This window comes from Mauremys mutica, chromosome 3 (genome assembly GCF_020497125.1).
Source record: "Mauremys mutica isolate MM-2020 ecotype Southern chromosome 3, ASM2049712v1, whole genome shotgun sequence".
NCBI classification, from domain to species: domain Eukaryota; kingdom Metazoa; phylum Chordata; order Testudines; family Geoemydidae; genus Mauremys; species Mauremys mutica.
In genome coordinates this window covers 28,567,267-28,592,360 of record NC_059074.1, presented here as the reverse complement: position 1 = coordinate 28,592,360, position 25,094 = coordinate 28,567,267, and the positions used below count along the sequence as shown (strand labels likewise).

Here is a 25,094-nt window from a genome sequence, read left to right as displayed (position 1 = left end):
AAGACTTGTTTCAAATCTAGAGAAACTGCTTGAAACCAATTCTCCAGAGACAAAAGGCTAGTCAGCACCTCAGCCAGGTGTTAGCATAATCAAATGGATTATCACCTGAATAAGTGGGCATTCTTTGGAAGGAAAAAGGGCAAGAGTCAGAAATGTACTGCTTGACAATGGAATAGCTAGAGGTTCCCATGTAAACAGACTGGCTCCTGGAAATTATTCTCAAAAAGGAGGAAACAATGGAAGAATAAGGAACAGAGGACACAGATCATCTCTCCCTTCATCTCTACTTATGTCATCAATGACACTTAAAAGAAAAAGGAAGCATCATTGCACTGGGGAGCGATCCTGACTGAAAGGCATCCAGCCAGTAAGACTGCTAGAACATGTGGTAAAAGATCCCATGCTCTGAATTCACTTTGGCTTGTTAAGTTAGCTAGTAATTGGGTTTTACCTTTGATTTCTTTGTAACCAATTCTGACTTATGCCTTGTTACTTGTAAACACCAAAAATCTATTTTACTGTAGTTTAAACTTGTTTTATTATTTTATCAAAACTGGAGTGTTTGGATTAATGTGTTCGGGAAATACATTTGAGATACATGGATTTGTGCATATCATTTTCTATTAACTAAATGACGGACTTTCTATCAGCTTGTATCATCCAGAAGGAAAGAACTGGACAGTACAAGATGCACATTTCTGAGCACAAGTCTGGGACTGGGAATTTGCTGGTGTGACTAATATAATTCAGAAAATGCCTGGCTAAGAACACTCATAACTCAGCTGGGCCTAATTTACATGCGAGAGACTGTATGTGAGCATGCTAGGTGGCTCTCACAGCGAAGCAGCATAAAAGCCACACCAGGTTGGAGAATTGAGGGGATAGCTGTTTAACTGTCCAGACTGTACCCTGGGGAATGTCACAACATTAGCCTGTCTTTGTCTCAGGGCAATGCTACACTAGAATCTGTTGCCAGCATAGCTATATTGGTTAGGTAGGGGTTGGGTTTTTGTTTTCTTTAAACATAGCTGTGCCAGCTAACATTCCAGTGTAGATGCAGTAATACTGGCAGATAAGTGCTTTTGTTGGTAGAGCTTACTTCACTCCTAGAAGGCTCCCCAGAACTGTTCAGTGACAGAGCTTATTGAGGAGGGGAATGTAGTGGATGCAGAGCCCGTGGACAGGATCTCTGAGACCCCATTGAGGCCAGAGAGGCCCTAATAAGGAATGGGAAGGGACTCGGGTAGATGTAATTTACTGTCCCTTTTAGTGGACTGTACTCCTTTTTGCACAGCCCCGCAACACTTCAAACCCCTTCTCAAAATGGTGGCCAACCATGCACAGGCAGGGAACAACCGAATTCTGTTTTAAAGTAGTCAGTTTATTTTAAGAGCATGTACTGGGAAGTAATAGGCAAAAAGTTAGAGAAAGCATACTTTAAAGATGCACTTTAGCAAAAGTCTGTGATGCATTTCAAGTAAAAAAACCTCTTGCATGTAGAAAAGATTTCTGGTAAAAAACAATCCAAGCATATTTCAATTAATTCAGAACTGAACAAATGAATACGTTCAAATCAATATCTGAACATTCAAATTAAATATATCAAAAATACAAAAGAATGCTTGCAAGCAGTCCTGTAACTGGATATTCAGACTACATGATTTTCTAAATGACATTGTAAACTTACTGGATGGAGGTTGTGTAATCTAAAACACAAGAATTTGGTTCTTAAGTGTGAAAGTCCAAGCAGAGAACAAAATTACTTGCATGCGGTTCTTAGAATCAGGAAAGCCATTAGAAACTGCTAGTGGTTCAGGGTGCATGGCCTGGACTGGCTCACAGAACTAGACCACTACTCCAAATCTTGTCCACGTGCAGATTTCTAGTTTACTTCGGCTCAAATATCCTTTTGTCCTTTGGCATGATTTCACTGAAGTTGTTTGGCCCTCGCCTGCCCATTTCTAGGAAGAGCAGCCACCTTTTATCTGCTACAGATAGATTCCTTCCCATGCCACTCTGCAATAAGCTCCAGGATGCCACTGTTGTGAGGAACCCATCAGCATATGGACCCAAGCAACCTCCGTCTTGAGCAACTGACATCTCTGGGCCTTTGGCATCCTCATGAGTGAGGATATCTGAGAAGATCACCATCATCTGGAGTAAGTTTAGCAGTGTTTACTAAACTACTCCTACACTTATCCGGGACTCCCACACCCTCTCTCTGGGAGAGGGAGAATAGTTTTCAAACTCTTAACCCCATCTTAACCCCATCTCTGTGCTGTCTGCCAATAGATGACTCTGAAGCAAGCAGTAGTGAGTGTGACTGTTCATATTTGTTCACAGATCTGAATGAGAAAAATTGTAGGGAATTGTGACACTTCTCTTTTGATGTCTGCTAACCCTTTAAACTAAATGGCTGGCTGCCTGGTTGTTTATCAGTTACCTCAGCTGAGGTACAGGAGTGATGGAAGCTCTCTAAAAATGGGGGGCCCACAGGTGCCCAAACTGTGGCACCATCCCCTGCACTGCCCTCCCTCCCCCCTCATGGCTCTGGGCCCCCCCATTCTAGTGCCCCTGCTGAGGTATCCTTGAGAGCCATACTTGCTGAAAGACTGATCATGATAACCAAGAAATAAAGACCAACAAGGCAAGATGTGTTTTTGGAGCTGCTCGAGAGTGCCAAGTCCAGAGCCTGTGAGACCAGGGAATGGCAGGAACACACGCTGGAGGAACGGCAGAAGGACTGAGGATACGTCCAGACTACCCGCCGAATCGGCGGGTAGCGATCGATTTTGCGGGGATCGATATATCGCATCTCATCTAGACGCGATATATCGATCCCCAAATGCGCTCCCGTCGACTCCGGAACTCCGCTGGAGCGAGTGGCGGTAGCGGAGTCGACGGGGGAGCCGCGGACGTCGATCCCGAGCGGTGAGGACGGGAGATAAGTCGGGATAAGATACTTCGACTTCAGCTATGGTATTCCCGTAGCTGAAGTTGCGTATCTTACCTCGACACTGCCCCCCAGTGTGGACCAGGCCTGAGAGGTGCATCCTGCAACTCCTCAGACAACAAACTCAGATGCTACAGTGTCTTACGGAGTAAAACATCCAAAGGCCTACGCTCCAGCAGCCATAAACATCTCCGCACCCTACCACAATATCCATGCACTCAATCCAAGTGGAGAACTGCTATGAATTACACATACAGTAACCTGCATTACAACCCAGAGCAGCCAACACACTGCATGCTTTTGTTAGTAGTTTGTTGTTCATTACCACACAATAAAGTTCTATTTTGTGAAAGCCATTTCTTTGTTTCACAATATAGACATAGCCCCCCAAATTAATGTCTCAGATTCATAAAAATTAATGGCCATGCACTGAATATTCATAAAGTAACACAAAGAAACACACTGGTTATGGCATGCTGTCAAAGTGCGCTTGAATGGCCTTTCTCATCCATACACTGGACTGTGGTCATTACCCTTGTATCAAACCACACAAAAAAGTCAGTAGTCTTTCCACTTCGCCCCACCTCCCTGTCAGTTACATTTCCCCACTGAACTCAAAAATATTATGCAACACACACACCAACAATGGTAGGAATATTTGGCTCACTCAGATCCAGCCTAGTCATAAGACATCTCTATTGGCCCTTTGATATGCCAAATGCACAATCCAGTCATATACACCTGCACAGTGGATAGTTAAATCTTTCCTTGCTCCTGTCCAGGTGCCCATGTGTATGACTTCATGAGCCAGGGAAGAAAATGGTGGACTGATGTTGCATCGCACTCGAGCAGGAACAGAACCCAAGCAGAGAGAGACAGCGTGTGTGTGTATACATCTCTGTTTATTCATTTCCCAGCATGCTCTTATATACAATATGGTAGACAATCAATTACTAATTGATTAATCAAATCAACACAGCTGCAGCTATAACCCATAGGGTAATTATCCTACACACCTGTATCCTATTTACAATTAACTGGCTAATGAGAACAAGCCCAAGGCCAGTCCTTCACACACAACTCCCAGCATAATCAGCTCAGTATCTCACATTCTAATCCCACATCTCCCCCCTCTATTCAAAATAAAGAAGAGGGAAAGGAAAAGAGGATAAAAAACATTCACAAAACATTTCCAACTTATAACAACATAACACCACAATCTATCTTAGTCTTGTCCAAGAAGTTTAAATTATCATAATAAATATTATGATGGAAACAAATAGGTGCAGGTCCTCAGCTGGTGTAAAGTAACACCAGCTGATGATCTGCCTCAGAACCTTCAAATAAGATCACAATACACAACCACTAAATAATCTGTAGAGTATCTTTATTCCACTCCAGCAGGCTCTTATATACAATCAAATCAGGCAATAACTAATTGGTTAATTAATTTAGCACAAGCACAGCTGTAACCTTGTGGGATAATTATTATCCTGCACACCTGTCTAACTTATCTCACATTTCTTTTCCCACACCTCCCCCCTGTATTCAAAAATCAAAAGGAGAGGGGAAAAGAAAGAGAAGAAGAAAACATTTCCAACTCATAACAGCATAACACTATAACCTATCACAAATCAAAATTAAAATTTTATACCTGTTTTCAAGAGTTACTCTATTTTGTAGTGCAGAACAGTAAACAGAATAGTCCAAACTCTGCCTTGCACCTTAGACAACCTTAAAAAAATAGTTCAAGTTCCCTATTCAGAAGGGTGCTTCAACACTCAAATTCTATAACAAACAAAAACACAACAAACAAATGATATAAATTCTGCAGGATTCCCCCCTCTCTGTTGCACACCAACTTGTGCTGTTACCAGAGTATCCCTCAGATGTCAGGCGATCAAACTGACACTGAGGGTGGGGGGAGATCCTAGACACATCAAACCACATAACAACACAACAACAATTCTGGCCAGAAAACAAACAACACGAAACATAACAAAAACACAAGACATAAATACTAAATGCTATACAGCCAACACAATTTCTTTCAGGCACAGCAAAAATCATTTCAAACAAGTAACTCATTCACGGAGGATCAAACAGGAAAAGTCCTGGCAGAGCTAATAAACAGTTCTCCTCCATGGGCTCTGGTTCCACGGCGCCTGGGCGCGTCTCGTAAGGCTCCTCCATATCTGCCTACCGTCGCTCCGGAGGACGCAGCCAAGGCCGGACCCACCTCGCTGGCATCCACTTGGGACCCGCATCAGTGGCAACACACACATAACCCCTGCCCCACGTTAGCAAGTCAACTGGTCCTTTCCATATTTGCTGCTGATAATCAAACCATTTGACCGAGGGTCGGGAGGCCACACCCTGCTCTTCCCCAGTCATCCCGCTGACATGTTTAATTGCGGGGGGCACCTGGCTGTTTTTACCAAGATGTAACCAATTAAGCACGTAAAGAGCTTTCAGCAACCGAGCGGCAGGCGTCTTATCCAAGGCGTCTGCCCGCTCACTGCAAATCCCCCCTTTCTGTCTTAAGAGGAGCGCCTTAAAAGAGGCGTGAGCACGTTCAATAATAGCTTGTAGTTTGTCTGCTTCAGCCTGAAGGGTTTGGACAAGCAGTTCTTTGGCTTGTAGCTCCTTCTTAATTTCACTCAGCTCAAGAACAGCAGCTCTATAATGACGACGGTTATGTGCTGCATCTACTTTGGCTGCCGCAACCTGCTTTTTAAGGTTATTAACTTTTGACTTTTCTCTTTCTAAGGCAGTCTGTAAAGCTTGAATATTTAGGACTGCTTGAACCCGGAGATTCAGCTGCACCAGGTCTGCCTCTCTTTCTGCTAGTACTGTTTCAGGGGTGTTGCTATACTCTCGCAAAACAGTGTTAGACTGACCAAGACCAGTGAGCTTCCCCCGTTCATGTTCCAGTTCGAGGGCCAACTTCTTGTTTATTTCTTCCAAACGTTTTATCTTCCTCCTGAAACCTCTAGATTCTTGAAGCTCCTGGCTGGTGAGTGAAATTACTTCTTGCAGCTCTTTCTCCGACATCATCTTACTGTGGCTAACAGCCTGCAGCTCTATCTCCAAAGCTTGAATCCTTTCATGGGAAGCCTGGTTATTTCCTCCATCAGCGATTTGTGCTTTTAGTTTGCTCAGCTCTAGTTCAGAAGATTCCTTTGCAGTGAGGGCTTCCTGCAGCCGGCGGCTAAGAATGCCAACTGCATTCTCATAGGCTTTATGTTTTGCCTTCATTTCTTTCTGTGCACTGGTCAGATCTAACCCCAGACGCTTCATTTTTTGTTTCTGTTCAGTGATGGCCTTTTTGGCTTCCTCTTGCATGTGTTCTACCTGTAGTTTTAATACCTCATTCACCTCAGCAAGAGATGTTATTTGTTCTTTATCAATCTGCAAAGACTGTAGCTGTATCTCCATGTCATCCCGTTCTTTTTGTACTGACTGGAGGTGGCTTTCTAACTCCACCATCTGCTGGTGAACCTGGCATACTTCCTTCTGAAGTCTTGAGCATTCAACATCAATGGACTGCTTTTCACTTTGAAGTTTCAGTAGCTCCCGTTTTAATTCTTTCACTTCCAAATCCAGCCGCTTCTTTGTAGATTTCAATTAACTAATCAGCTGGTCCTGTGAACTTGCATCTCTTCGATAAGCTTCCACCATTACCTTTTGCTGTAGGAACTGCTCCTTTACTTTTTGGGTTTGTTTCTTCAGGCTGACACTTTCCTGTTGCAGATTTTCCACCTGGCTCAATTGTGCCAAGATTTCTGATGCTGCCTCAGTACTTTCACCTAAGAAGTTTGCTCCTTCATCAAGTTCTTCTTTGCTTGCTTTTGCTACCTGCAGAGCTACCTCTAGGACAATCTTCTCATTCTGCAAATATTGGATCGTGTCATCCTTGGAAATAACATCACCCTGGAATTCCTCTAACCTGGCCACCAGCTCATCATATTGAGTCTGTAGGTCATTTAGGGACTGCTCTTTGGTGTGCAATGATTCTTGGGTTAAGGTGAGCTGCTTCATGAGCACTAGATGCTCTTGCTGTAAAGATTCAAACTGCAGATCTTGCTGATGCAGAATCAATTTAACCTGTTCCAGTGTTACTGCAAAATCAGCCATTTTCTGCAGTTGTTTTCTCTCATCTTCAAACTCCTCCAGTCTTCTCTGCGCGGTGAGCCATACTGGATTCAGGGAGAAAACCTCCTTATCGCCCTGAGCCACCGATTTCCAAAGCTCACGGCCCAGCCGCTCCCAAACAGTTTTATCAAATATTATACTTGGTTGAACGGAAAGTCCCCTTCCTCGTCCCCACCGCAACAGGTGGGATAACGAGGGGAACTTTTCTTCCCGCCGCTCCGTGATGCGTATCAGATCTGCTGACACAGTGGTTCCCATATTAGCTGCTCACCTCTGGGTTCGGGTGTGCCTCCCTTTTCAGACGCCCTGCAGCTTCCCAGCCACTCGCTCGAACACCCTGCGGCTCCCAGCCGCTTGTCAAGCACGCCTCCTTGATTCCCTGCGGCTCCCAGCCACTTGACACAGAGACTCAGGCACGCCTCCTTTCTCGGACGCCCTGCAGCTCCCAGCTTTGATGCGTTCCCACTTGGCGCGGCGGTTCTGGAACCAGATCTTGACCTGTACCACGCTGAGCTTGAGGGCGTGAGCGATCTGCGAGTGCTCCGTCAGGCTCAGGTACTTCTTGCAGTGGAATTCCTTCTCCAGCTCCAGCAGCTGCTCGCTCGTGAAAGCCGTGCGCCTTTTTTTTTTTTTTTTTTCCTTCTTCTTCTTCTTCTCAGGCCACCGAGACTATTGCCCGCAGCTTCTCCACCATTTGTTGCATCGCACTCGAGCAGGAACAGAACCCAAGCAGAGAGAGACAGCGTGTGTGTGTATACATCTCTGTTTATTCATTTCCCAGCATGCTCTTATATACAATATGGTAGACAATCAATTACTAATTGATTAATCAAATCAACACAGCTGCAGCTATAACCCATAGGGTAATTATCCTACACACCTGTATCCTATTTACAATTAACTGGCTAATGAGAACAAGCCCAAGGCCAGTCCTTCACACACAACTCCCAGCATAATCAGCTCAGTATCTCACATTCTAATCCCACAGACTGAGGTCCTAAGAATCACAATTAGCAATTCAACCCCACCAATGTGAATATGCTGATCTGGGGAAAGTGACCCTTCTTGCAGCATTTCAAGATTTTCTCTATTCCTAAAGATGCAAGCATCATGAGTCTTTATTGGCCATCCAGTTTCAATGTCTCAAACTTCCCCGGTGATCCACCACCCTTTTCAGTTGGTGTTCTCAGAAGCAGGGTTGAGCCCATTTATTTGAATCTATTTCCTGCATATTGCTCAGTCACAATCCTGTGTAGCAGGACATGTTTCATGGCCTTTCATAGCTAGTTGGCAGCTCCTCCCACCCCACACCCCAACATATATTTCCAGCAATGGCAATCCAGGGTTGCAGGCTTTGAGAGGGCAATCAACACCCTCTCCCAAGCTCCAGCCTGCACTTTCACCAGCACACATACAGGTAGGGACACACCCATCTGCAGTTACATGCAGATGCTGAGATCAGCTGTGCACGGGAAAGCTCCAGCTAAGTAAATTCCGAGCTACTTCAACAAGTCCGATGATACAAGCAGGCTGCAGATTCTTGAGGGGCCAGCTGCACTTCCTTACAGCTTAAAATCCCCTGGTGTTTTAGTCACAGGGTAAAAATCCTTTAGCCTGATTCCAGAACTTCCCTGCAGTTCAGTCTGTTCCTTAGGTGTTTCCAAGAGTCTCTTTAGGGAGTCAGTGAAAAGCCACAATGAGGTCACTCCCATGCTTTAAATGGCTTTTGCATATGGTGAGAACCCTTTGTTTCAAAGCTTGGTTCCCACACCAGCCAGTGGAAAAACACTGGTATTCCAAGATGGAGTCCAGCACCAGGGGACCTGGTCACATGTCCCTGTAGTGTCACAGTGGCCATAATTCAGAGGCTGTCTGTAGGGTCTTCAGAGAGGCTCCCCAGTGGGAGATAAGCTCCTCTAAGGCCTATTGTTTTCTCCTAATGGCTCATTAAACTGAATGGGTCCTTCCCAGCCAGCCATCTAGACCAGGGATCGGCAACCTTTGGCACATGGCCCACCAGGGTAAGCCCCCTGGCGGGCCGGGCTGGTTTGTTTACCTACCGCGTCCACAGGTTTGGCTGATCGCAGCTCCCACTGGCCACAGTTTGCCACTCCAGGCCAATGAGGGCTGCGGGAAGTAGTGCGGGCCGAGGGATGTTCTGGTTGCCAATCCCTGATCTAGACTAAGACCCTTTTGCCTATGGGGCGTTCCCCAGATGTAAACACATTTGTAATATAGATACACAGGAAAATTGACTTACTTGATACACACATGATACATGCATACAAATAGGATAATCATATTCAGTAAATCACAACCTTTCCAATGGCACCTCACGACTTCTCAAATAAAACACATTCTGATTATGTCATAATCATATAATAATAATACTACTGTGAAGAATATGGGGTGCAGTGTCACAATTATATCTCCCAAACAAATAGGACACAGTATTTGAGAGCAATAAGAAGAGAGACGCCCTATTAGAAGCAGCAGCAATTTTGGAAATTTCTACAGAACTAATTCAAGAAAGGCACCAGAACAATCAAAACTCGATTCACACACTGCAAAGGTGTTAAGAGTTTAGGATACCTAAATCCCTTTTATGCAGAAATTGGGAGGAAGTGAAAAATAGTAAACAAAAAAAAAAGTAGAAAAAGACAAGTCCTATGCAAAAAGGAGAAGAACCAGGAGTGTTTATTCTGGAGAAACAATGACTAGGGGGAGACATAATTTGTTCTGCAGAAAGCTAACTAAAAATATGAAAACAGCAAGATTCAGTAATTCTTGTTAACAAAGCCAGATAAACACTCACAAAGCTAACTCATTACCCTCCTTCAAACTCTTCTTTGCGATGATGCATACAAAAAAAATTGACAAAAGTTAAGCTTCAGCATGATAAGACCAACACCAGGAAAGCTGACCAGTATTGTCTTATTGTTTACTCTATAGTCACCAACTCCCAACTCTGTACTCACCACCAACTATAGTTCTTCAATACTTAGCATTTTATAGTCTCTTGCTCTGCCCTTCACACAACACCTTTTAGTAGTACTCCACTTCCCTCATGTTTTTACTAAACAATGTAATTTGTTACCTTAAGACATTTGAATTCCTCAGAAAGCTTTTCTCTTTCTTTATCAAAGCTCTTACATACCCACAAAAGGTTATCAACAGTTTCTTCCACCTTACAGAATGCACATAGTCCATCTTTGTGTCTACTTATACAGAAAAGCTACAATGGCCAGCCCTCTTCTTGGCTCAGCTTCATCTCTTTATACAGACCCAACCTGCTCCTTCCCAGCTGCCTTTCATCTTCCATTAGGCTTTACTGAGCCCTGGCTCTCCTCCAGGTGCAGCATATTGGGTTAATTGACCTAATTTAACCTATTCTGCCATGTGTGGAGTGGACACCCAGTCACAGTCACCAGGGTAAAATTTTCAAACGTGCTTTATGACCCTAACTCCCATTTTCAAAAATGACTTAGTACCAGATCCACAAAGGTATTGTGATAGACCCAGACCAGTTGGGTACAGCAGAATAGCAGAAGGCAGATCTACTGGCCACTGGATTAACAGTTTTCTGTTCCCTGACTGACCAGAGCAGGGGCTGCTCCAGGCTAATGAGAACACCTGACTCTAATTAACCTGTAAAGAGTCAGGTGAGGCCATTCAGTTAATGTGACCACCTGACTCTAATTAAGGCACTGCTGATACTATAAAAAGGGCTCACTCCAGTCAGGCAGGGGAGCCAGGGAGCCAGAGGAGAGGAAGTGTGGCTGAAGGACTGGTTACTGAAGACACCCTAAAACCATCTTTAAAGGAGCCCTAAGGTAAGGGTGAAGAAGGGAGAAGCAGGAGAGCTGTGGGGAAGTGGCCCAGGGAAATGTAGCAACTCTGGCAGTGAAAGGGTGGCTGCCAACAACTGCTACCATTAGGGTCCCTGGGCTGGAACCCGGAGTAGAGGGCGGGCCTGGGTTCCCCCCAACCCACCACTACAGGAACATCTCCTGGAAGGGGAAGTCAGGTCCCTGTCAGGACAGGAGGCTGAACAGAGACTGTGGGAGTTCTCTCACCAACCTCCTTGCAGGCCTATGATGAAAAGGGCTCAGTAGACTGTAACCCTGGCCCTAGAGAGAGAAGGGCTATGTGGAGTGTCACAGTGAGCCACTGAGGCTAGCATAAACCACCTAGAAGTGCAGGACCCACAGGAGTAAGGTCAGAGCTCTGCCACAGTATTTAGATGCCTAACTAACTATTTAGGTGCTTAAGTCCACTGTTTAGATGCCATGGACATCGTCAAAACCACCATTCACTTGCTACCTACCTCCATAAGCACCTAAGTCCCCAAGGCACCTAATTTGCCACCAGTCAGCATTTGCAAAGTGAGGAGGGAGAAACAGTAACAGGAAACTTGGAAATGGCAGAGATGCTTAATGACTTCTTTGTTTCGGTCTTCACAGAGAAGTCTGAAGGAATGCCTAACATAGTGAATGCTAATGGGATGGGGGTTTGTTTAGAAGATAAAATAAAAAAAGAACAAGTTAAAAATCACTTAGAAAAGTTAGATGCTTGCAAGTCACCAGGGCCTGATGAAATGCATCCTAGAATACTCAAGGAGCTAATAGAGGAAGTATCTGAGCCTCTAGCTAATATCTTTGGAAAATCATGGGAGACAGGAGAGATTCCAGAAGACTGGAAAAGGGCAAATATAGTGCTCATCTATAAAAAGGGAAATAAAAACAACCCAGGAAACTACAGACCAGTTAGTTTAACTTCTGTGCCAGGGAAGATAATGGAGCAAGGAATTAAGGAAATCATCTGCAAACATTTGGAAGGTGGTAAGGTGATGGGGAATAGCCAGCATGCATTTGTAAAGAACAAATCATGTCAAACCAATCTGATAGCTTTCTTTGATAGGATAACGAGTCTTGTGGATAAGAGAGAAGTGGTGGATGTGGTATACCTAGACTTTAGTAAGGCATTTGATACGGTCTCACATGATATTCTTATCGATAAACTAGGCAAATACAATTTAGATGGGGCTACTATAAGGTGGGTGCATAACTGGCTGGATAACCGTACTCAGAGAGTAGTTATTAATGGTTCTCAATCCTGCTGGAAAGGTATAATGAGTGGGGTTCAGCAGGGGTCTGTTTTGGGACTGGCTCTGTTCAATATCTTCATCAACGACTTAGATTTTGGCATAGAAAGTACACTTATTAAGTTTGCAGATGATACCAAACTGGGAGGGATTGCAACTGCTTTGGAGGATAGGGTCATAATTCAAAATCATCTAGACAAATTGGAGAAATGGTCTGAGGTAAACAGGATGAAGTTTAACAAAGACAAATGCAAAGTGCTCCATTTAGGAAGGAAAAATCAGTTTCACACATACAGAATGGGAAGAGACTGTCTAGGAAGGAGTACGGCAGAAAGGGATCTAGGGGTTATTGTGGACCACAAGCTAAATATGAGTCAACAGTGTGATGCTGTTGCAAAAAAAGCAAACGTGATTCTGGGATGCATTAACAGGTGTGTTGTGAGCAAGACACAAGAAGTCATTCTTCCGCTCTACTCTGCGCTGGTTAGGCCTCAGCTGGAGTATTGTGTCCAGTTCTGGGCACCGCATTTCAAGAAAGATGTGGTGAAATTGGAGAGGGTCCAGAAAAGAGCAACAAAAATGATTAAAGATCTTGAGAACATGACCTATGAAGGAAGGCTGAAAGAATTGGGTTTGTTTAGTTTGGAAAAGAGAAGACTGAGAGGGGACATGATAGCAGTTTTCAGGTATCTAAAAGGGTGTCATAAGGAGGAGGGAGAAAACTTGTTCACCTTAGCCTCTAAGGATAGAACAAGAAGTAATGGGCTTAAACTGCAGCAAGGGAGGTTTAGGTTGGACATTAGGAAAAAATTCCTAACTGTCAGGGTGGTTAAACACTGGAATCAATTGCCCAGGGAGGTTGTGGAAACTCCATCTCTGGAGATATTTAAGAGTAGGTTAGATACATTTCTATCAGGGATGGTCTAGACAGTATTTAATCCTGCCATGAGGGCAGGGGACTGGACTCGATGACCTCTCGAGGTCCCTTCCAGTCCTAGAATCTATGAATCTAAGCACTGACACCTCTCTCTGCCCCCTTCCCTGGCAAGCTGCTTGGATCCCTTGCTCAAGTTGAAGTCCTGGCAGCCTGAAGCAGAGCTTAAACTAGGTGATCTCCCCACCATCAACCCAACAGGACCTGATCCTGTAGGTGTTTTTAGACATGATACTTGTCACAAAGGCCGCTGGGAGCAAGCAGGTTGGGAATTTTTGTGTGTGTGTGTGAGTGCCCTAATCACAAAGCTGTTGGCTATTCTGGAGTGGGTCTCTCTCAATTGCTCTTGTTGAAGCTGTTCTACTTTGTTTTTGACCTGAGCAGTTAGCCAAAAATTCAAGCTTTTGTAGGCTGTTCCAGTTAACAGAAGAAATTGGTGAGAGTCAGGTATTTCTTTCATACAATTTTGTTTATTTACAAAGTCTATTTCCCTGAACACAGTAGGAGACAAACAGCAGGAGACAGTTCCTTTGTTCACTGTTCCAAGCCTGCATTCCCAGCCAGCACTCTGTACCCAAAAAAAGTTTTCTGTTAGATTTTTTCTGCATTATCAGCCTTGTGTTCCTGTCTACCTGGCTTTCTTTCACTGCTTCTGCTCTCTGTGTGGCTTCAGCTTGTTCTCTTTCTCACTCACACACACAAAGCTGGTCAAACAACACCCAGTAAATCCCTCAACTCACATATTTCTTTATACTTGGTGACAACTGCTATAAAGAACCATGTTTCCACAGTCATCCTAACTGAGGGGTGGCTACACTCATCAGCTCCAATGATGTTTAGCACAAACCACAACAATATTAAATGGTCATTAGGCCAGGGAGAGTGAATGACTGTATGGATCAGTAGTTAGGGCGCTATCCTTGGAAGTGGGTTCAAATTGCTGCTCCAAATCAGGCAGGGATTGGAGTTAAAATCTGGTTTCCTACATCCTATGTGAGTACCCTACCCACAGAGCTACTGGCTGTACAGGGGACTCTTTTTTTCCAAGAGAAAGGTGTAGGTTGAGACTGCCAGAATACAGGCTCCCTAAGTGGCTGAGCGGGGTTAGGTGCCTAACTCCAAGAGAGGGCTCACAGCTGAGAATCCCAAGCAGAGGGAAGCAGCTATCCCTAGTGAGCTACTCAGCTACCAAAGGCCCAGATCAATCAGAGTTAGGCACCTAAATATATTTGAGGATGTAGGCCAATGCCCCATGCCATTCCTCTGTATCTTACCTCCGACAGGCTTAGGTAGCTTCTCACTCAGCTTGCTGGCTTCTGAGGATCCCTTTCTTAGGTGTCTAACTCTTCCCATGCATTCTAAGAGGAGGTAGGAGTCCAATGTGGGTCTGATGATTCCACTAAGCTACAGGGCACCTAGGAGTCAGGTGTTGCACCGCTCAGTGTTGCAGTGCCTAAGTCACTTTGGGCTAAAGGCTAAGAAGGAGTTAAATGCCTAAGTTCCTGTTTTAAGCCTCTAAATCTCAGTTTTGGGACCACTGAAATGCACAAAGCTTCTGCTGAAACCCTGTAGATGCCTATGCTCACTCGGTGCCTAAGTCTTTTCAATCAAAGTTTCCTGGGCACCTATGTTTCTGCCTTTGGGCATACACACTGCTGCCTCACTCTGGCATCCAGATGCCTATCTCCTGCCTAAGCCTCAGAGCGGTTCACAAAGCTGGGGAAGATAAGTGTTCAACTGCGTAACTCACCTAAGGGACCCACTCTAGTAGGTATGCTCAGAGGCTGTCTATCAGATCATCCTCCATAGGTGAGATTACACAAAACAGCCTGGGCTTTCATCTCAGTGGTAAGGTTACTGTGACACTGGCAGACCAGCTAACCAGTGTATGACCCATAACGACTTAACAAGAGGCATTGCAATTGTAATTAAGACAATCCACTGGACAGTCTCTACACAAAAGAATAACTGGACACAAATCTGACATCAGGAATCATAACATTCAAAAACCAGGAGGAGAACACTTCAATTTCTCTGGTCAGTCAATAACAGACCTAAAAGTGGCAATTCTTCAACAAAAAAACTTCAAAAACAGACTCCAATGTGAAGCTGCAGAACTGGAATTAATTTGGAAACTTGATACCACCAGATTAGGCCTGAATAAAGACTGGGAGTAGTTGGGTCATTACAAAACCTAAACTTAATTTCCCCAATACTAATTTCTCCCTACTGTTACTCACACCTTCTTGTCAACTGTCTGTAATGGGCCACTCTCTTACCACTTCAAAAGCTATTTTTCTTTGCTAGCCTGCTGTTAATTGATTTATCTCAATAGACTGACCTCACACTTGGTAAAGCAACCCCCATCCTTTCATGTATTTATACTTGCTCCTGTATTTTTCACTGCATGCATTGAACGAAGTGGGTTCTAGCCCATGAAAGCTTATGCCCAAATAAATGTGTTAGTCTCTAAGGTGCCACAAGGACTCCTCGTTGTTTTTGCTGAAACAGACTAACATGGCTACCACTCCGTAACCTGTCGCTTATGTATGGGTATCAAATAAATGTAAATTAGGCTAGCAATCCCCAGCTCATTCACTTTGTATTGATAAGAATCAAAGAATAGTTGCTTAATGTATTTCTCTGTGTTTACCTATCTTGTTAGAAGTTTACCAATTATATATGTGTCTGTGTTCAGTTAACTTTAAGATCAAAGATGTGAGACACTGCAGGAAACTAATAACATTATCTACATTGTCTTCAGCTCTATTATAATGGAGGACTGGCTAATTGTCTTATGTAAATTAGTGTAACTAGTTTACCCGTGTAGGCACAGGAAATAGAAGATTAATTTAGAGTCAATCAAAGGTCCACAAACTATCTGTATTGCCTATGCTTCCTGCTGTGACAATTTCTGTGAGCAGGCTGGGCATGGTCCTTTCATCTCTAGGCTGCTGAACTTTGAACAGGGAAAGTTCAAGCCAGGGGACTGAGATCTTTCAAGTAGTTACTGGAATATGCTGCCAAATGTATGGAAAGACTCTAACAGACTCTATATCTAAGCTGCCTTTGGATTCTGATCTGTTGGGATAATTCCAAAGAAAATTTTTTCAAGCCCAGAGATATAACATCACTACTTCTTCTTGCATCCGAAGAAGTGGGTATTCACCCACGAAAGCTCATGCTGCAAAACGTCTGTTAGTCTATAAGGTGCCACAGGATTCTTTGCTGCTTCTACAGAACCAGACTAACACGGCTACCCCTCTGATACTTAACATCACTACTATGATCCTGATGTAGGAACACTGAAAATCACTTGTATGTGTATGCTTCCTTCACCATTTAAGAACTCTCTTTTTTTTTCTTAATAAATCTTTAGTTAGTTTACGGACATGTGGGTAAGATACGGTATTTAGATTGTCCTGAGAGTAAGTGTCTGATCCTTTGGGATTGGTAGAACTTTAAATATGGTGAATAGGGTTTTCAATAACTTCTCACTATATGAGACCAATTTGTCTGGCTGGGAACCAAGGGCTGAAATATCTTAAAGGGGACTGTATGTGACTTCTTGGTAGCCAGTGTATTACAGAAGTAGTTTGGTTACTGGCTAGGTGAATCTAATTATAGAATAAACCACCAGTTTTAGGGATTGTCTGCCTGTGATGGGGAAGCTGCCCCTCACTGGCAAAAAAGGGGTTAAAAGCAGCCATAGGGACGATGTGCCGGAGGCAGACAATAAGAGGAGGGCTGAAGGGACTACTTGGCAATCAGGGCCAAGTAGGCCCATATGAAAAGGGAACTGCAAGGCAGAGGAAGGTAGTTTTCTGCTAGAAACCCAGGGAGAACTGTCTGTCTGTCGAGACAAGAGAACTGCCAGCACCCTGGACAGAGCAGTGCTGCAAACAGGGGCTGAGGAAGCCAGAGATGGCTCCTGGCTGGCTGCTGGGTGGGGGTTGCAGACTGAGGCCCTGATACAAGGGTTAAGAGGGTGCCGGAGCTGGGTGGGAAGTGGCTAGACCAGGGGTCGGCAACCTTTCAGAAGTGGTGTGCCAAGTCTTCATTTCTTCACTCTAATTTAAGGTTTCGCGTGCCAGTAATACATTTTAACGTTTTTAGAAGGTCTCCTATAAGTCTATAATATATAACTAAACTATTGTTGTATGTAAAGTAAATAAGGTTTTTAAAATGTTTAAAAAGCTTCATTTAAAATTAAATTAAAATGCAGAGCCCCTCAGACCAGTGACCGGGACCCGGGCAGTGTGAGTGCCACTGAAAATCAGCTTGCGTGCCGCCTTTGGCACCCATGCCATAGGTTGCCTACCCCTGGGCTATTCCGTGGACTGCAGTTCCCCCTGGGCTAGACCATGGACTGCAGTTCACTACTGACAGAAGAGGCTGAACAGCAGACTACAGGTACCCTAGAAGAGGGGAACACAACGTGTGCCGCACAGCCAGACGGCTCTGTTGCTGAAGAGGATGCCGCGGTCCTGGAAGAGACATGGGTCCAAGAGCGGGAGTCATGGTGGCAATGCACTTGCAATTGCAGGGGGCGCACTCAACTGCAGAGCTAATTCCAAGGACAGGCTGAGGAGGTGCCGGAGTGGTGAGTGCTACTGCCCTATTCCTTGCAGTTTGCCCTAAGTGTGGTGTTCTCAATGTGGTCCCTCCAGGCACCTGGTCACTGTTTCTCATCGGGGAGGTGAGAGACCCCCACACACACACACACTCCAAGTCCCTCCCTACCTGAGGGGAACAGGGATCTATCATCTGAAAGGTGGCAGATCCGTCTAACCATTGGTCTACGGATATTCTGATTTAGGGGATGACTCTCACCTGTTGAAACTTTTGCAATGTGGATCAATTATGAATGAATCATTGGAGTAGGGGCACTGGATCCTGAGTCTCCCACATCCTGAATGAGTGGGCTGACCACCAGGCTATGGAGTCATTCTCATATTTGTGCTCACTCATGGTCTCTCTCTTTCTCTTACTGATTTATCCACAGTGCAACTGATTCAATAGGAAAGATACAGGAACACCCTATATAGACCAATGTTCATAGAAAATTAGGGTTGGAAGAGACCTCAGGAGGTCATCTATTCCAACCTCCTGCTCAAAGCAGGACAAACCCCAACTAAATTATCCCAGCCCGGGCTTTGTCAAGCTGGGCCTTGGAAACCTCTAAGGGTGGAGATTCCACCACCACCACCCTAGGTAACCCATTCCAGTGCTTCACCACCCTCCTAGTGAAATAATTTTTCCTAATACCCATCCTAGACCTCTCCCACTGCAACTTGAGATCTTTGCTTCTTGTTCTGTCATCTGCCACCACTGAGAACAGCCTAGCTCCATCCTCTTTGGAACCCCCATTCACGTAGTTGAAGGCTATCAAATCCCTCCTCACTCTTCTCTTCTGCAGACCAATAAGCTCAGTTTCTCTTCATAAGTCATGTGCCCCAGCCCCCTAATCATTTTCATTGCCCTGCATTGGACTCCCTCCAATTTGTCCACATCCTTTCTGTAGTGGGGGGCAGTTTTCAGCAGTCCGTCCGCATGGTGCCTTGAATTGTTAACTTTTGGGGGCAGGACTATCTCCCACTATATGTCTGTATCATGCCTAGCACAATGAAGCCCCAGTCTCATCTGGGGGCCTCTAGATGCTACAGCAGTGCAACCAATAATACTAATTACTATTCTTCTAACTACTTCTTTTCCTCCTCACGTCTCTTCCATAAAGTACCTGCCTCGCAGATTTGTGGGGAGATTCTTTGTTTTTATCTCAGATGGCCAACCCAAAGCTTTATAACCCTTCAGGACATTTGACTGCCCCATGAGAATACAAGTTTATGCTCTTGTTTGCACAGTAGATAACTATAGAACAAGTGAGTGCAAAGAGTGCTGAATAATTTGCTGTCCTTAAAATTAATGCAGAAACTTTTTTGTTCTCAATCCAATCATCCTGCTGTTGCCAACGGTAAGTTCTTTGATGCAGTGGGGCAGTGATGAATGATGTGCAATGATAACTGAAGAAGCTATTGAATCAGGCACAGAGGACTAAAGACTCACTGTAATGACAGCCTTGAAACAAATGTCTGGCCAAGCTAACATGCCTAGGGCCTGTTCTGATGATTGACTGTGAAGCAGTGAGCTTACGGGGACTGCATGCTTTAAAATACTTATTTGCCATCATCTGCACCCCTGGGGGGGATCTTTTTAGTCCCCACTCTAAGCTTTTCAGTTCATGTTTGTTTCTTTTTTGATAAAATTCTGCTTTCTTCAGCTCTCCTAATGCACTTTGCACTTACATACAGCAAAAGCTCAATTATTCAGAGGTCTCTGGGAACACCTGAAACCTTAGGGTGATCAGATAATAGGGGCTGCCAGCATTGCAGGCATTACGGTCTGCACTGAGGTTTGGGCGCCTGCAGAACTGAGAGTTGTGATTACAGACCACCAGCCAGCACTGCTTTCATTTTACCAGGCATGCCTTACTCCTACTGAGCTGGATGTGAGAGAGTTAGCTTATTATTGTTATCCTTGTCCTCCCTTACCCTTCTCTCCTATTGCTGGCTACAGTCATTTGTTGCATCTTGTCTTAAAATAAGCTCCTGGAGGCAGCCTTTCTTGTATGTTCGTGCAGCTCCTAGCACAAATGGGCATAACCTCAGATAAGGGCTCTGCCCCTAGGCACTACCAGAATATTATAATAATGTAGGATGTTTCGACACATCAAACTTCATTAATCTGAAAAGGGGTTTAATTTAAAATGATGAGTGCATGTGAATCTGTCTCTGAGAAAAGAGGGTTTGGGATAAGTGAGGTTTGGAGGAAAAAATTGTGGGAAACGCCTTTCATCTAAGGATCTCAAAGCACTTTGCAATCATTAACTAATTAATAAAGATCTACATCTCACATGAGACAGACATCACCAGTAAAATGATTCTTCACAAACCCATTTTACAAATACAGAAACTGGCCATATTTAAGTGACCTGCCAAGGTTGCAGTGCGAGTTGGTGGAATAGTCAAGAATAGAACCCCAGGATGAAATCCTGGCCATGTTGGTGTTAATGGTGTTCAACTTATTGAATTCAATGAGTCCTAAATTTCATCCCAGCAGTCTTGACTCCCAGGCCTAATTAGCCATGGTGTGTTGTTGTTTTTTTAATAAATTTCAGTTTTATATTTTCTATTATGGGAACTTTCTATACCTGAGCCAAGAACATTCTTTCAAACATATTTATAATGAATTAGTTCTAGTCCACATTCCAGGCTGTAGTATTTCCTTGCATATAATTTGATGTATATAATTGTGATATTAGCCAGCAAATTTTGTCATTAACAAAAGGAAGCGATAAGCCTATGCCTTCATCACATAAAAGCAGCATTATACTCTTCCAGTAACATTTGTAGGAAATGAAAGAGAAAGAGACAATATGTTTCATTTGTGCTTGTCTTGCTATACATTGAATAGTATAATGTTAATGGAAACTGTGCTAAACTTAAGGCAGTCAATGCCACATGATTGCATTTAATAAAATAAAGGTTGAAGTTGGCCTATTCACTTTACCGTTTCTGACTACTCGAGAAGAAGAGTACGTACAGTTCCAAAATAAGCAGCCGGTAATTGTACAGAGTAAACAAAAGGGTCTCGGCTAACAATGACTAGGCAGGACCACTCAGTATAGTATAGAAAAGTAAACAATGCCATTTGGTGAAAAAATCAACTAATAAAAAGTCCTGCTATTTTCAGTCAAGGACACTGCCTTGTAAAACTGAAAAGATTGATAAAGCTTTAGCTATAGCTCATTAAGAACATAACCCATTCATTCTTTTATGATATAACTAGAGATGTGGGGCATATGACAGAGCCTTCTGAATAGAAATGACACACTCACTAGTCCTGTCCTGCCTTCTTACCTGGCATTGTTCCCTCAAATCTATCAACATGCACAAACACATAAGACACCACTGCAATTTTATATGTATTTATATTCATTTATAAGCATCTCTGTGGCATTCGTTACCTTAGAACCTTTCTGATAATCAGACATTTATATTTTTAAAAGCATTAAGAAAACCCTAGAAGACAACACAATGTGTGTGACAGACAGGGCTCCTAGTTTTCCATGCTAAAAAAATTCTCAGATTAAAAAAAACATAAAAAGCTGCATTTTCCCCCAATTAAAATGAAACACTGAACTCTAGTTTCCACAATATATATAGGTATCAGTTGAACACAATGTTTTATTGATATATTTAAAATTTAAGCATCTTCAAAGCCTACTAGTGCCATCATTATAATAAAATAAAAATTATACAGTTGCAATTTGTATTTCTTACATTTCTTCTATGTCTATATTCTGTATTTCCAGAAAATTGTTGGTTTTTTTAAATGCTCAAAAAATAAAGTGAAAATTGCTTTTATATTAACATTACTCACTTTCTGAGTTAGTCCTGGTTGTCAAAATAGAGTTGCAGGATTCCATCCACATTTTTCTCTTTCAGACTTTGGTGCTGAGCTCAGAAAAGAACCCCAAGTTTGATGAAACTTCTTTCCAAGTCAGCTGAATTTACAGTCAGTTGGAGGAGAACCACTGTTTTGCCAGGTTGGGAACATGATCTTCAACAGACATCCAGAAGTAAATGGGATCTTCAAAGTCTCCAAACATGTCTTTGGCAATCCCTAAATACACTGGCCAGTCCATGTTGCATTCCTCAGACAGCTTTACTTGTGGTTTTACAGTTTCATAATCTGTACAAGCAGCACCTACTTGTTTAGGATCCAGTGCACGAATAGCATGGAGAAAATCAATTGCTGGTGGTTTATTTTTTAGGTTGCACTGTCTCAGTTTATCAGCAGCGCTTTGAGCCGCTGCAAATCCATTCACATTATCAGTTGATGCAAGATGCTCCAGCCATGAAATTAAATCCAGGACAATGTGGCACACTGTGTATTTGGTGTTTTGGGGACTGTAAAATGTCCAGTACTGTCACCAGGCATCCAGTTCTCTGCAAAGTATTTCAGGCTAGCGTGCACATCTTCTATCACTAACAGGCTGGCTAGTTCCACAGAACAGATATATCCCCACATTCCATTTGCTCATGATCCACAAACCCATGATAGAACAGGTAGTACTGTGCATGGTACTTTACATAATTGAACTATGTGTTTCCCTGGTCACAACTGGTTTGGGTGGATGTGTTGGCGAATCAACACTCTGTTCATTCAGGTATCTCAATAACAGTGCACAACGAGCTGGAGCTTTCACTAAAAGTGACTTCATTAAAGCAACAAAGCAATACACTTGCTTAAAGGTATCTCGCATGGCTGGTGCGTAAAGGAGGCTGGGGGAGGCTAAGCCTCTGCTAATGCTGCCTGTCCCAGGGCCAAGTTGTGGCTGGAGTTTGGGGCAACTTGGGTGGGTGGGCCATTCAGGTGGGCTGGGGCTTGGGGAGGCTCAGGTGGGTGGGGCAGCTCAGGCAGGCCGTCCAGGGCTTGAGGCTGCTTGGCCAGGCTAGCAAGGGCTCCTCCTGCTGCAGTCCAAGGCTTGGGGCTCATCTGGCCTTGGTGGGCAAGAGCAGGGGGGGGGGGGCGGGGGCCGAATGGGGGCAGGGCCTTGGGCAGGGGGCTAGCCTCCCTGACTGAGGGGTTCACGTGCTGCCCATGGTATCTTGCCAAGTATTTCCTGGCAGAGCGACTATATGTGGACAGCAATGAATATGTACACAGTTTGACCACAGGTTTCAAAGTACATCATTACAAGCCTTGCAATGTAGCTCGCACTGGCTGTTACAAATGCTAATAGTCAATCTACTGGGCTGCTGAATTCCACCATACAAGAAATCAAGACTGGCGACATGATTAACTTTTCCAAGGTATGCCGTCTTTACAAGCTGTGGTGCAGTAATGTCAGCATGCTTAGGAGGATCTACCGGTACCTTGAGCACCTAAAACAAAAGTTAATAACTGGTCTATTTTGTAAACCGGTTGTTTCATCGGTGATCACAGCAATGGAGTTTTCATCCAGATCATTGAGAAGGTGCTGTTTTTCCTCTTCAAAAAAGTGTTGGTAATAAATGGGAACACAATTAATCTGATTTGGGAATGGCACCGCCTCCCTTAACATGCTTGCTCAAAAAAATCTCTGACAATAGATAAATTCATTCTCTGCAGAGGAATGTCTGCTTTTACACACAATAGAACAAAATCTGAAGTGACAGTATCACGCTGTTCTTTGGCAGTTGGAAAGCACTGAAATGACCCAGTCACAATGCATTGTTCCTTTATTGTTGTCACTGGCCCTGCTGTTTCAGCCTCTTGTTTTGCTTCTTTTCATTCAGTTTTTGTGTCGCACTTTCCATGTGTTCTACAATTATCTGCCTTCCAATGCAAGCTACAGCCTTGCTGCATACAGTACAGAACAGCACATTACCATCAACATGAAATTCATCCTTGCCAAAGTCAGTAGCACTGTCTTTGGGGATGATTTTAAAGTTTTCAGCATGATTTCATAACATATCAGGGCTGGAAGGGACCTCAGGAGAGCATCTAGTCCAACTCCCTGTTCAAAGCAGGACCAATCCCCAGACAGATTTTTACCCCAGTTTCCTAAATGCCCCCCTGAAGGATTAAACTCACAACCCTGGGTTTAGCAGGCCAATGCACAAACCACTGAGCTATCCTTAATCACTCACATTTGGAGGCTGAAGTGAAATTTGAGATGCATTAAAACATGAACTCCATAGCCACTGAATAACCTCTATATGCCAGAAGCAGTTTATTGGAGTATGTTTAGCTATATAAATTTAAAGCACATTCAAAATTCAACACCAAGAGGGGGATAGTGCACGCACTGAATAAGGGACTTCATCAAACTCAGAGAAGTAGTAGCTAAGCTCCCATGGAAAGAAAATCGAAGGCATAATGGAGTTTAGAAGAGCTGGCGGTTTCTCAAAGAGACAATATTAAAGGTACGAACTATCCCAATGAGAAGGACAGACAGGAAGAATAGTAAGAGGCCAATATGACTCCATTGGGAACTCTTTAATGGCCTGAAAATCAGAAAGAATCCTACCAAAAGTGGAAACATGCACAAATGGCTAAGGAGGCGTAGGCACCGACTCTGTGGGTGCTCCAGGAGCAGCCAGGGGAAAAAAAATAGCAGTTGCTTCGCACCCAAGGGCAATAGAGTTGCAGCCCCAGCCAGGGATCAGTAGTTCCTGGGCAGCCCCGCCCCCACCAATCAGCTAGTAGATGTCTGTGTTAATCACCTCTGAGCTGTTCAACTTTTGTAGCCCCTGGGCTTGCTGCAGCAGAGGCTGACCCAGCCCTGCTTCAGCCCTCGGCGGGGGGTGGGCCCCGATGGGGCTCCTCCTCCAGCAGCCTCGGGGAGCTGCTCCACTGCTCCAGCCAGGGTTAGGGGTGGGTGAGGGGGGAGCACAGGGCTCCCTCTACTCTGCAGAAGCCCAGTCTGATCAGCAGCGGTGAGACCCTGCTCACCTGGGTTGCCTCGCCTGCTACTAGATCTCCTGGGCAAGCTCCAGCTCCCAGCCGGCTCCAACTGCAGGCAGCACTAGGGGAGTCCTGTTTCAGGCAGAGGGAGCTGGGCCGAGGGGACTGCTGCAGTGTCAGGAGAGGGGGAGGGGAGTCCATCATGGGTGCAGTTTGTGGGGGCGGGGGGTATTCAGAGTCACTGCCACGCTGCTCTGCTCTGCCTAGTGGGGAAGTGTCTGTCCTTAGAGGTGCCATTTAGGGGAGGAAGAGGGCGGGACTGTCCTGGCCCCCCGGGATAGTAAAAATCTGGGGGAAAATGTGTCTCTCTTATCCTTCCCTTTCACCCATGCATTCTTAATCCAAAATACCCATTTGGCACTGAAGTTAAATAGGTGTTAACAAAATCAGACAAAACAGAGTTTTTCAGTGTGTGATTTAAAATCCCTTCCCCT

At 44.3% G+C, this 25,094-nt stretch overlaps 1 pseudogene; it reads right to left on the bottom strand.

Moving 5' to 3' along the window:
* Window positions 1–1,887: 1,887 nt before the first annotated feature.
* On the bottom strand, window positions 1,888–7,366 carry LOC123366144 (annotated as a pseudogene).
* Between the last annotated feature and the right edge of the window lie 17,728 nt (window positions 7,367–25,094).